This window comes from Olea europaea, chromosome 13, assembly GCF_002742605.1.
Source record: "Olea europaea var. sylvestris chromosome 13, O_europaea_v1, whole genome shotgun sequence".
Taxonomy (NCBI): domain Eukaryota; kingdom Viridiplantae; phylum Streptophyta; class Magnoliopsida; order Lamiales; family Oleaceae; genus Olea; species Olea europaea.
Genome location: NC_036249.1, coordinates 27,218,482 through 27,231,356, shown reverse-complemented (window position 1 = coordinate 27,231,356; position 12,875 = coordinate 27,218,482).

The window sequence follows — 12,875 nt, the reverse complement described above, 5'->3', positions numbered from 1 at the left end:
TGATACCTTCATGAACTTCAAGTTAGTAATCGAAGTCCAAGATCCGCTCAAGATTAAGGTCCTATAAGCAATAGTCAAGTGAAATAAAATTCACGTGGACAATTTCATAAATTAAATTTTACATGGTCTAGTCTAATACATTCCAAATTTATGCCTTATCTTGTTACCAACGTTAAAGATGAACTTTAATAAAATTAAGACAATCTTATCAAATATAGTGTTCATCTTTATTTATCCATCATGGACAATATAACTTAGATCAAATTATAAATTTGAATCTTTCAATGCTTAATAAATTTAAGCACCCAATTTATAAATATCAAATCGATCCATTGATAAATGTAAGCTGAAATTAATACAAATAACTTATCGAAAAATAAACTAATATTTATTTTAGAATATCGACTTGGTTCGGGTTTTCTTTCTTATCCTTGGATTGAAGAACCAGAAGCCGCTTTGAAACCGTTGAGAATGGCATGAGTGTTAGTTCAATTCTAGATAATCACACTTGTTGGTTGAATTTGTACGACAATGCCTACAAACCCACAGACTCTCACCCAGGAAGTACGAGGTCATGGTGCGAGACTACTCAATCCTCCACCCTTTATTCGAATGGCAGTTTCCCTTTAGAGCATAAACAAATTACCCGACAGGCAAAACAAATTCTATAAATCTTCCACTAATCCTAGAGTAAATGGGACATGTTAGGTATACTTACTTCCTTAATCACTTCATAAAATGCAACGTACTTTGCCTTCACGATGGAACAACAATGCAAGATTGCTTGACAATCTTCCAAACAACAGCATCGCTGTCCAATTTGAACTTGCAAGAGTCCCTATCAACTTGAAAGTCAGATATAACCCGTAAAAAAACCAAATCTAGAGCTTAAAAACTAGTATATAATTTATAGTTTTACAAATATACTTGAGTATATGCTTAGGAAAATGTCGAGCTGCCAGAAAGGAAGTGCCCACTGTTTTGACAGATGCTCACATGTGAATGGAATCCCTGCCAACCCCACATGAATAAAAAATGTAAAAAATCCCACCCCACCCCACCCCACCCACTCACGCTGGCTGCGAGGTGTCAATTTTCTTCTGGCATCCCAACATGGTCCATATGCTTAACAGTGGTCCAATGCTTAGGTCCTAGGTTTGATTGATATCTATAGACAATCCGTACAACATAACAAATATCGGGTTATGTGCTTAAGATGGCCTACATGAAGCTTTGTGGAGTAGATACATAAAGAACCTGCTTTCCACTTAACTAGAAGTTTTAGGATAATGCTTTCATAACAAGTGAATTCCATGTGTGAAAAGCATTTGACACTCCTTAGAATTTCGCATAGCAAACATGACCACTATTTTGTCTATATATGAAACTTGGGGAAGAGAAATCTTCCTGTTCTTCAAACCCAAAGGATCTAGACTCCTACAACATAATCAGTGTCTCCAAAATTCCTCATGTCAAACTATTGTGTCAACGATTTTTTTACTGACGTCATTGCTTCCATATTATTCCAAAGAGCAAAATGTCATTGATATACAGCACGGGAAACATAGCCTTGTTGCCTTATGGTCTTATAGACATAAATATCATATAGGCTATAATGAAAACTATAAGTTTAATAATTTGATGAAACAAGATGTTCCAAGACCTAGACTCCTATTTCAGTCCTCAAATAGACCTTTTTAATTTGCATAATTTATGCTTTTGACCTTTTGTTAAAATTGGCTAGTTTATTATATTTATGCTTTCATCAAGATTTTTGTTAGGAGATATAGTCTTGGCATCCATTTTCAGCATCTCAATGCTTAGGAGTTTTTCCACTTCCTTGCACAAGGATTCATACCTTTTTGGGTTCAATGATCACCTTATCTACTGTTGGGGTTGAGTTCATGGATCGATGTTAAACCTTTGGATATGCTGTTGCTGATAAATTCATTGCTTTGGAGTTTTTCCACATCGTTGCGCAGGGCTTTGTACCTTTTCAGGTTCAACAATCACTTCCTCTTCTATTTAGCTCAAGCTAATAGGTCGATGTTAAGCTGTGGTAGATGATCCTGGGGTCACTTACTGAAATTTTATCTCATTGTTTATGATTATTTCCCCTTTTAGGTAATTGAGGTCCTTAACTTTAGAGTTCCATTGGTATAAAAATATTATTGAACAATTTATTATTTTACTCTTATGACTTGGTAATTCTTCTTTTCCAAAGGGTAAAATTTGGATCGTTACATGTATTTTTATACAATGCATTAGGAAGTAGTACATTTGGGTTATAGTAAAAAGGCGCATCTAAGGCACACCTCGAATTGAGTTACAGAAAAAATCCTCAAAGCATGAATTTTAAGCAGGTTTTCTATGGCTACGCTCAGCTTGAGAAATAATGGGTTGACCCAATAGCAGGCAATTGATAAGTGTTCTTTTATACATTTATTTGGGTCATTAAACTAGATCAATTGTTATTGATTTGGATGAACTGATGCCTAATTTTATGTGGATTTCGCTTGTTAGGTAAAACTCGATGCAAATCGATAAAATTGGATAAAATGAGTGATGAGTTTGTTTTACGCACGAGTTTTACACAATTTTAACTTAATTATTTGCTAGATCTTATGAGTATAGAACGTTATGTGTTTGTTAGTGTAGTTTTGAAGATTAGGAGAGGCGGTGTAAAAAGAGGTACTAAAGTGGATGAAGAAGCCAAAAATCAAAGAATTTGGAGCCAAAAGGGCCTCGGTGTTGCACTCATAGTGCCCAAGCGCTACAAGACGCAAAAACAAAAAATTTGGACCAGGTGTTACAATCATAGCGCCTAGGCGTCACACGCGTAGTGCTTGACACTACATGGAATTCTTTGCGGCGTTTTAGGAGCTAACTCCTTGTGCTTAGACGTTGTGTCGAGGGTTGTTTGGGGCGCATTTTTGGCCCATCTTAAGGCCCACAAAAACCCTATACTAAATACCAAGGGAAGGAGAAGTATAAATAGAATTTTCTCACACGTTTGAGGGGATCCACACATTGAAAAGCAAGATACACACTTGGAGATTAAAGGGAAGCAATTTATGGGAAGAAAAATAAACAAGCAATTCAACGTTTGGCACATTTATTGGAAGGGGAAGAAGATCTTGGTTTAAATTTGGTATTTTTCTTTTACATCTTTACTACAAATCCGGTGATGTATTCTATGATGATTTATTGTTTTTTTCTTTCGTTATGAATAGCTAAATCTCTTGTTAGGGCAAATAATGTAACCCAATTGAGATCATTTATATCTTTTAATTAACATTCTTGTTCTTTATATTTTCATGTGTTGATTTTAGTATGAATTTAATGCCTTAATTACTTGATCACTAATTTGATGATTTAGTGAATCCTTTACGAATCGAGAGGTGAGTTTAGGATTTGGACTATATAGTAAAATTCGGTGAATTGGCGTAACATGTAGATATACCTATACTAATTATTACAATCATAATTGAATTCTTAGAATAAAGAACACGTTTAACTAAGCTTGATTCGCATAGAGATATGGAATTAAATTAGTTAAATATGTTCAATGAGAACTCGAAAGGGCTAAATTGAATATAGTAGGAGAATTCAATCAAATACTACTTAAGATTTTATAATCTTGATTTAAGATGTAAATGTGATTAATAGGTGAAATTATTCTGCCCTTATATTTGTTCATTATTTAATTTCTAAACCATTCAAGTGTGCATCAAAATGTTTTTACGTATTTAGATTAAAAATCAAACTATACAAATTTTTATTTGATTTCATCAAATAGTGATTAGACAAAAATTGAATTAAGTGCTAAAGTATAGTCTTCATAATAATGACAATCCGGACTCATAAGATCCATTATATTATTTCTTACGATCCGTACACTTACGAAAATAAAATTGACAACAAGTTTTTGAAGCTGTTGTCAGGGACTATTACTTTTAGTCTTAATTTAATTTTTAATTGTAATTTGATTTGTTTATTTCCTTTTATTTATAGAAAAATGTGTTCGTTGTATGCTTTGCACCCAAGACGGCGATCTTAAATTGCTTGATTAAAAAATATAACGTAGTTTCAGACGAAGATGCAAAAAACACAAACAAAAGCAACAAAATCAAATGATTGACATTCAAAACAACCTTATTCTTATACAACCAATTGGACAAATGGCCGCGAGAGATCAATAGCAAGAGCGAGGGGAAATAAATGAAGGAGATTTGCCTGTTTCAATGCTCTTGACATCTATAGCAACCCCCGAGCATTTTTGTATTGTGTATCCAAATTTTGGGGTGAAAATTTTCAGATAAAAATAAACTAAATTAATCTGATAAGCAATACTTTGCAATTTTACGAGCTATCTTATGAGAACCCAAACACACATATCTCCAGATTTCTCAGGAATTATCAGAATTGTCATACGCTAGGAGTTAATGAGGACGCTATCAAGATACGTTTATTCTCATAGACCTTGAGAGATGCAGCATTAGAATGNGAGGATTGAAACAATACCCAAACTTCAAATGGTCGGATAATTAGCAAGGGAACAGTTCAAATAATGCCCAGCAAAAGAAAAAACAAAGTTTGGAGAGATGTTCAACCAGTATATGTAGAAGACAGACAAGGTGTTCTAGCAAATTGATACAAACTTTCAGAATCAATAAGCATCCATCAAGAAACTAGAGACACAAATTGGTCAGATGGCTCAACAGCTTGCAGAACGCCCGTAAAGGACATTGCCAAGCAACACAATGGTCAATCCAAAAGAGCAAGTGCAAGTTATGAAAACTAGAAGTGTAATATAACTTCCAAAGTTATATGTGAAGAGACCGAAAAGAAAAGACAAAGAGGTAATGGTTGAAGAGGCCGATAAAGAAGAAGAGTCTGTACCAATCACTAACGAGGAGGTAGAAGGGAAAGATACGTCCACAGTGAGAGTACCAAGCCCGTAAAAGCTTATGTACCACAAATTCCCTTTTTCTCAAAGGTTACAAAGAAAGATGTTGGACAAACAGTTTGCCAAGTTTGTAGAGATTTTCAAGAAACTGTACATAAATATTCCATTTGCAGATGCAATAGCTCAAATGCCCATTTATGTGAAATTCTTGAAGGAGATTCTATCTAACAAAAGGAAGTTGGAAGAACATGAGACTGTCTGCCTGAACAAGGAATGTAGTGCAATTCTCATGAAAAAGCTACTTCTAAGTTGAAGGATCCAGGGAATTTCATGATACCTTGCATAGTTGGTTCTAATTATTTTAAAAATTCTTTATGTAAATTAGGTGCTAGTGTTAATTTGATGTCACTCTGTTTATAGATCTATTGAATTGAGAGAAGCAAAATCTATAACAATCTCCTTACAACTGGCTGATAAATCAATCAAATGACCGAATGGAATTATTGAAGATGTGCTAGTCAAGATCCATAAGTTTATGTTCCTGATTGATTTCATAATTTTGGACATGGAAGATGATTCAAATATTCCTTTGATCTTGGAAAGACCCTTCTTGGCTACCAAAAGAGTGCTTATTGATATTATGATGGCAAGATGATTCTTTGGGTGGACAATGAGCAAATCATATTCAATGTGTTCAAGGTGATGAAACATCCATTAACTTCAGACACGTACTGCCAAGTAGATGTTCTTAAAGAGCTTGTGGCAGATATATTTGAGGTAGAACATCTAACAATTCTATGTGAAGTAAAAATTGTATAATAGAAGGCAGTAAGGGCAGAAAGAACTGAATGTGATATAAATTTGGTTGAACAACCAACTGGAAGGAGATATTGGTAGTATGAGTCTCTTGGTGACAACCATTCACCCCTGGTAGCTTCAGTGGAGAAAGCTCCCACTCTTGAACTAAAGCCCCTGCCATCACATCTCCATTACGCATATTTGGGAGACTCAATGATATTTCTAGTAATCATTGCAAATAATATGACAAAGGAAGAGGAGAATAATTTATTGGAGGTACTCAGAAAGCACAAAATGAAAATTGGATAAACAATAGCTGGCATAAGAGAAATCAGTTTGACTCTTTGTATATACAAAATTTTAATGGAGGATGGGTCAAATTCATCAGTGGAAGGACAGCGTAGATTAAATTTAACCCTGAAAGAAGTAATGCGAAAAGAAATGATGAATTGCTGGATGCAGGGATAATCTACCCCATATCAGATAGCTCTTGGGTGAGTCCAGTACCTTTTGTGACTAAAAAAGGTGGATCACAGTGGAGAATAATGAGAACAATGAGCTGACACCAACACGATTAGTGACAGGGTGGAGAATGTACATAGATTACAGGAAGTTAAACGATGCCACCAAAAAAGATCATTTTCCACTACCTTTTATTGATCAGATATTGGAAAGATTGGCAAGTCATTCTCATTACTGATTTTTGGATAGATATTTAGGGTACAATCAAATAGTTATTGCTCCAAAAAGACCAAGAGAAAACAACTTTCACATGCCCCTATGGAAATTTTGCATTTAGAATGATGTCTTTTGGTTTATACAATACACCTGCAACCTTTCAATGGCGCTTGATAGCCATATTTTCTAACATGGTGGAAAAGTACATCGAGATATTCATAGATGATTTGGGGATTCCTTCGATGACTACTTGGATTGGCTATCTCTCGTGTTGCAAAGGTGTGAAGAGAATAATCTGTGCTGAATTAGGAAAAATATCATTTCATGGTAAAAGAAGGAATTGTACTGGGCCATAGGATTTCTACACAGGGTATAGAGGTAGACAAAGTCAAGATACGGGTGATTGAGAAATTGTAGCCACTTAATTTAGTTAAGAGCATCGAAAGCTTTCTAGGACATGCAAAGTTTTAAGATAATATTCATTCAAGACTTTTCAAAGATTACAAAACCATTATGCTATCTGCTGAAGAAGGATATGCCATTTAATTTTTTGATGAGTGTTTAACAGCCTTTAACATTTAAAGGAAAAAGTTGACATATTTACATGTAATAGTTGCATCAGATTGGAAATTACCTTTTGTACTTATGTGTGACGCTAGTGATTTTATAGTGGGGGCAGTGCTAGGCCAATGCAAGGGAAAAGTATTGCATGTTATCTACTATGCTAGCAAAACATCGATAGATGCTCAAATAAACTATGCAACAACTAAAAAGGAAATGCTAGCAGTGGTTTTTGTGTTTGACAAATTTCGTTCTTATCTAATTGGCTCAAAGGTGATAATCTATACAGACCATGTGACTTTAAAATATTTGTTTGAGAAGAAAGATGCGAAACCCAGGTTGATTTGATGGGTTTTGTTGCAACAAGATTTTGATATCGAGATTTGTGATAAAAAAGGAATAGAAAATCAAGTAGCAAATCACTTATCGAGATTAGAGCAACCACAAAGTCAGATGCGGTAGACATTAATGAGATATTTCTAGACGAACGATTATTGCAAGTGGATAAAGTACCGTTGTATGCAGACATCATCAATTACTTCACTAGTGGCTATGTAGATCAAGACCTTACCTACCGTCAGAAGAAGAAGCTGCTACATAAAGCTAAATTTTATTATTGGGATGACCCAAACTTATAAAAAATTATTAGAAGATGCGTGTCAGAGGTTGAGATGAAACCTATCATTTCAAGGGTTCATGCTTCAACTTACGGATGTCACTTTTGCCCCCACCAAAACAGCAGCAAAGGTATTTCAGTGCAGTTTCTTTTGGTCAACACTATTTAAGGGCTGACACAGTTTATGCAGATCGTGTAATAAGCGTCAAAGAACTGGTTACATATTAGCTCATCACAAGATGCCTCTAAACAATATTCTAGAGGTGTAAATATTTGATGTATGGAGTTGATTTTATGGGACCTTTCCCATCGTCTTATAATAATCAATATATCCTGCGGTAGTGGATTACGTCTCCAAATGGATGGAAGCCAAAGCATTGCCCACCAATGATGTAAGGGTAGTAGTAGATTTTATAAAGAAATATACCTTAAGCGGCTATAGAGCCCCAAGAGCAATTATAAGTGATGATGGGACTCATTTTTGCAATCGGCTAATCCAGGAGGTACTTTATAAGTATAGGGTACAACATCAAATTGCCACTTCTTATCACCCCCAAACAAGTGAATAGGTCAAAACTTCTAATAGACAACTGAAGATAATTCTGGAACCCAATGTGAATGCATTTTGGAAAGATTGGTCAAAAAAATTGGACAATGCTTTGTAGGCTTATTGTACAGCGTACAAGACACAAATTGGAATGTTCCCATACCGACTAGTATTTGGGAAAATATCCACCTACCAGTTGAGTTTGAGCATAAGGTTTAATGGACATTAAAGCAGTTGAACATGGACCTAGAGAAGGCTGGAGAAACAAGAACATTATGACTACATGAATTAGAAGAATTCAGGATAGAAGCTTACGAAAATACATCTATCTACAAAGAAAGGACAAAACAGTGGCATGATAAAAACATGTAGCAATGAATTTTTAGAGTAGGGGACCAAGTGCTCTTGAATAACTCCAGGCTCAAACTCTTTCAGGAAATTGAAATCCAAATGGTCTGGACCTTTCACATTAGCGTAAGTGTTTCCTTACGACATATTTGAATTATAACACCCAACAAAGGAAAATTTCAAGGTTAATAGTCAACGCATCAAGTACTACATAGAAGAGTTTTCCACCACTAAAGAGATCCTCGACTAGCTGTTCCAGAATAACCGCAGCACAAAGTCCAGCTAATGACTTTAAAGAAGCGCCTTTTGGGAGGCAACCCAAGTTCTATCCTTTACTGATTTCATAGTTTTCTTTAATTTATTATTTGTTTTTGTGATTGTTTATGCTAGAATAGTAACAATCTTATTGTATTTTGCAGGACAGATCTCAAGTTTAGGGTAAAGACAAGCATGAGTAGGATAGTGGAATTAAAATATCAAGGAAAGAATGAACAAATTCAATTTGGAGAACAACGGTAAAAGTATATAAGCAAAAAAAATATGGGCAAGGCATTGTGAAACTGCCATTTAAGGTAGAAACGCAGCACCTAGACGTTACTAATCTGCCTTAACGGTAAAAATGCAGCGCTCAAGCGCTGTGACTCGAACTCTCCACATTTTTTTTGTTTTTTTTTTAATTTTCTTTTGGTTATTTCTATTTCTTTTCCCCTTTTTTCAACATACATAATTCTCCTTTACATTAAATTGCCCAAGCCCTAATTCCTCTTATCTTCTTCCCCAACAATATTTAACCCCCAATCCTTTCTTTTCTCCTCCATCAACACCGACAAGATACTCTCATCTTCTATCTCATTAATCACATAAGATGTTTCCTTTTTTCTTTTCACATCATACATAGCACAATTCTTTCAATTAACACATATTCACATCATCTCTTCATCTACCTTATTGTAAAGTGTGACTTCATTCTTCCATATCATTCTACACAACACAATTCAAGATATGGCATCTTGTCCTTCCTACTCTCCTTGTATATGATAGTTGGTAATTATTGTTGCCTATTTCTGATAAATATGTTAAGAGGATGGAATTGGGTAATTGTGATGTCAAGCAATCCTTGTAGTATGAAGAGAATGTGGCATGACTTAAACCTAAATTATGAAAAAAATTGGGAAAAATTAGGTGCCTTCAAAGTGTTCAATAAATTGCCTAAGTGGACATCATTGTGCTAAATGGGCTAAAGTAGCTATTATGCTAATTGATACATGTGGGAATCACCATTTGTGTGATCGTGAATTGAAATTGCGTATAGAATAGATCTAAATCAAGCTAGACCACTGCTAGGTTTGGAGCTTTAGTTTATCTTCCCTTAGTATTTGTCATCCTTTTTGCTAATGGTTTACATTTTATAAACTTGCACAGGTACAATACCATCTAAAAAGAAATCAAAAATCCCAGCTTCCTCTTCTTGGTCAATTGATAGGAGCAAATTCATTAGAGCCAAGGCCTCTGAACGATATAATAACTTGGTGGTTTACAAGACATGTATACCTAAATGAGGTTTTGACAATTATATTACAGAACAGATTGGTCGACCGAACTGAGAAGTGTTTGCCAGGAAACCACGATCGGTACTAGTTTCGGTTGTGAAAGAATTTTACGCCAATGCAAAAGAGCATCGAGACTTCTGGGTGTTTGTGCGGGGTAAATGGATATCTTTCGATAGAACCTCCATCAACAATTCTATAATTTGCCAAATATTGATAATGATGAGTATTCTAGGATTCGCAAAGAGGGTGTTGATCCTAACGAAATCATTCAGATCTTGGCCAAATCTTGTACTGCATGGAAACGTTCACGGACAGACGTAATTAACTTTCCTGACTCGGGTATGACTGCGGATGTAAGGCATGGCATCGCTTCTTATTTGGTGAGCAATTTAAGCGAAGTAATAAAAGAACAAGCAACCCTCAATTATGCCATTCAATGCCATCTATCAATTGATGTTGGTAAAGTTATTCACAACGTCCTGCACACTTTGAGAGGGCCAGCTGCAGGTGGTCTAGGGCATCCATAATTAATTTATGAGCTTTATTTGAAGGGTGGTGTTGTAACATACCCGTCTCGGGAGGTTGTACACCCCAAACTGGTAATCACAAGAGTGCAGACTTGGAAGTTCATCAGCCAATCAGAATCCACTAGTGCACCACCCCCTGCACAGAGTGAACAGCTATCTTGATCGTGCTGACCAACCCCAGCTGGTGATTCTAATACTGACCTTGCCGCTCAGCTTCATGACATGCAACTGCAAATGAACTTGATGCAAACTACAATGTACGAGCAGTTCCATTATCAGAATAAGTTCAATATGGCCCTGGCTTCGACATATTTTGATCGAACATTCCCATAACCACCTCTACTACTTGATCACATTGCAAATCCAATTCCACCTACCTAGGACATAAATGACGAGAAAGACAATTAACGTCTTCCATCAGGTAAGTCTTCCTTCCTTTTCATATTAGGGATAATGCTTCGGTTAAATTTGGAGGGATGACATCATTTGCTTATGTCGTTTAGTCTCTTAAAATGTTTGTGTAATTTGCTTGTCTTGTGTGTAAAAAAAACTGCATCCTTGTGTGAGTTAGATAGTTTTGTCGGCTATAATGAATATATTTGAGAGCATGTATTAGTTTATGGATTGTGGATGAATCATATGCGTTAATGGAATTTTCTGCTTATTTATATGAAGCGGTACAATATTTATGTACGAGTATTAAGTTTAGCATTGTATAGGAACATGAGGTTTCATACATATAGGCTAAAAAGATAACTTAGGTGCAAATCCCTTAACCCATGAATTTCAACACCCTTTAACCCTATACATTATAATTTGGGGCATTCTAACCAATGAAAGAAATAATTTAAGATTGTGGTGGTTCCATGCATGTGAAAAAGATTGTGCAGAGTGTCTTTGACTTTCTGATATAAGCTAGATGATGACCGAATACTAGGAGTCTAACCCTTGTAAATTTTGCTTCCATTTTATAAAAAATAAGCATTGCACTTACTCTGCTACGCCTCATGTGTGCACCTTTTTAACTCAAGTTATTAAGTCCATAGGGATCTTTTGAAATCTAGTACCCTTTCATATTAAAAAAATTGGGAAATTACCGATCTAACACTCGCTACAAGAGTCAAGAGGATGAAAAAAGGGTGAGGTCAAAACTGAAAGAAGAGAAAAAAAATGATTTTGGGGGCTTGGATAACTAGTGGGCTTGAATCACGTGGTATAAATTAGATTGTTGAAACACTTACAAATTGGGAGAATCATCACATGACTAAATTGTTGACATTGCCGGTTGAACTAAACAAAATTAGAGTGGTGTGAAGAAATCATAAATGAAACTAAACATTAGAATTACACCATGGTGAGAGAATAAAAGAAAAACAAGTTTGGGGATGTGTGAATTTCACGAGCGAAGAAAAGAAATACTTGACCATTGAGGACGGGGAAATGAATCAACGTGTGAATGTACAGTGTTAACCTGATCCTTTACACACATGCTTTGCATTGTATAAGTGGAAGTTTGGTCCTTTCATTGTGATTTTGACATCGTTCATAAATATGATATAATGTTCTCAATGCTGAGCCAAAAAATAAGATGTCTTACTAACTGTGTGTGTGTGTAACGTCCTTCAGTAATCTTTTTTGATGGGTTTATATGCTCGATGACTAGCAAATGGTTAAGTTTGGGAGTATTTGATAAGTTTGTTTTATACACAAGTTTTACACAATTTTAACATTATTATTTGGTAGATTTTATGAGTATAGAACTTTTTTTATGTGTTTGTTAGTGTTGTTTTGAAGATTGGGAAAGGCGGTGTAAAAAGAGGTAATAAGATGGACGAAGAAGCCAAAATTCAAAGAATTTAAAGCAGAAAGGCAGTGTATAGGCACTGCATTGCACTCTTAACACTGAGGTTGTAACATCCGGGCCTGCATAGATCAAAACGTTACTAGATTAACTGTACTTTAGCCATAAATTAATTAAATATATTTTTAGTGGAAAGTATAAAGATTAAATTTTATAATTTAATTCAACAATTTTTTTCTTTTAAAAAAAATACTAAAAGAAAACAATTTCAAAAATATTTTTAGATTGGGTTCCATGCATGTAACGACTATTGACGTGAAATTTTTGGCAAAAATTTAAAGGTAATACTGTTGTTTTAGGTTTTTTTTTTTTTTTTATCTCAAATGGTAATTCTCAAAAATAAATTCGTTTGCATAGTTATCGACCTTGAAATTTCAACAAATTTTAATGTAAAGTAGGAAACTCTTTATAATATGACATAGTCAAAAATTAGCTTCAATCGGCATCATATGAGATATTAAAATATTTTTCAAAACCCAG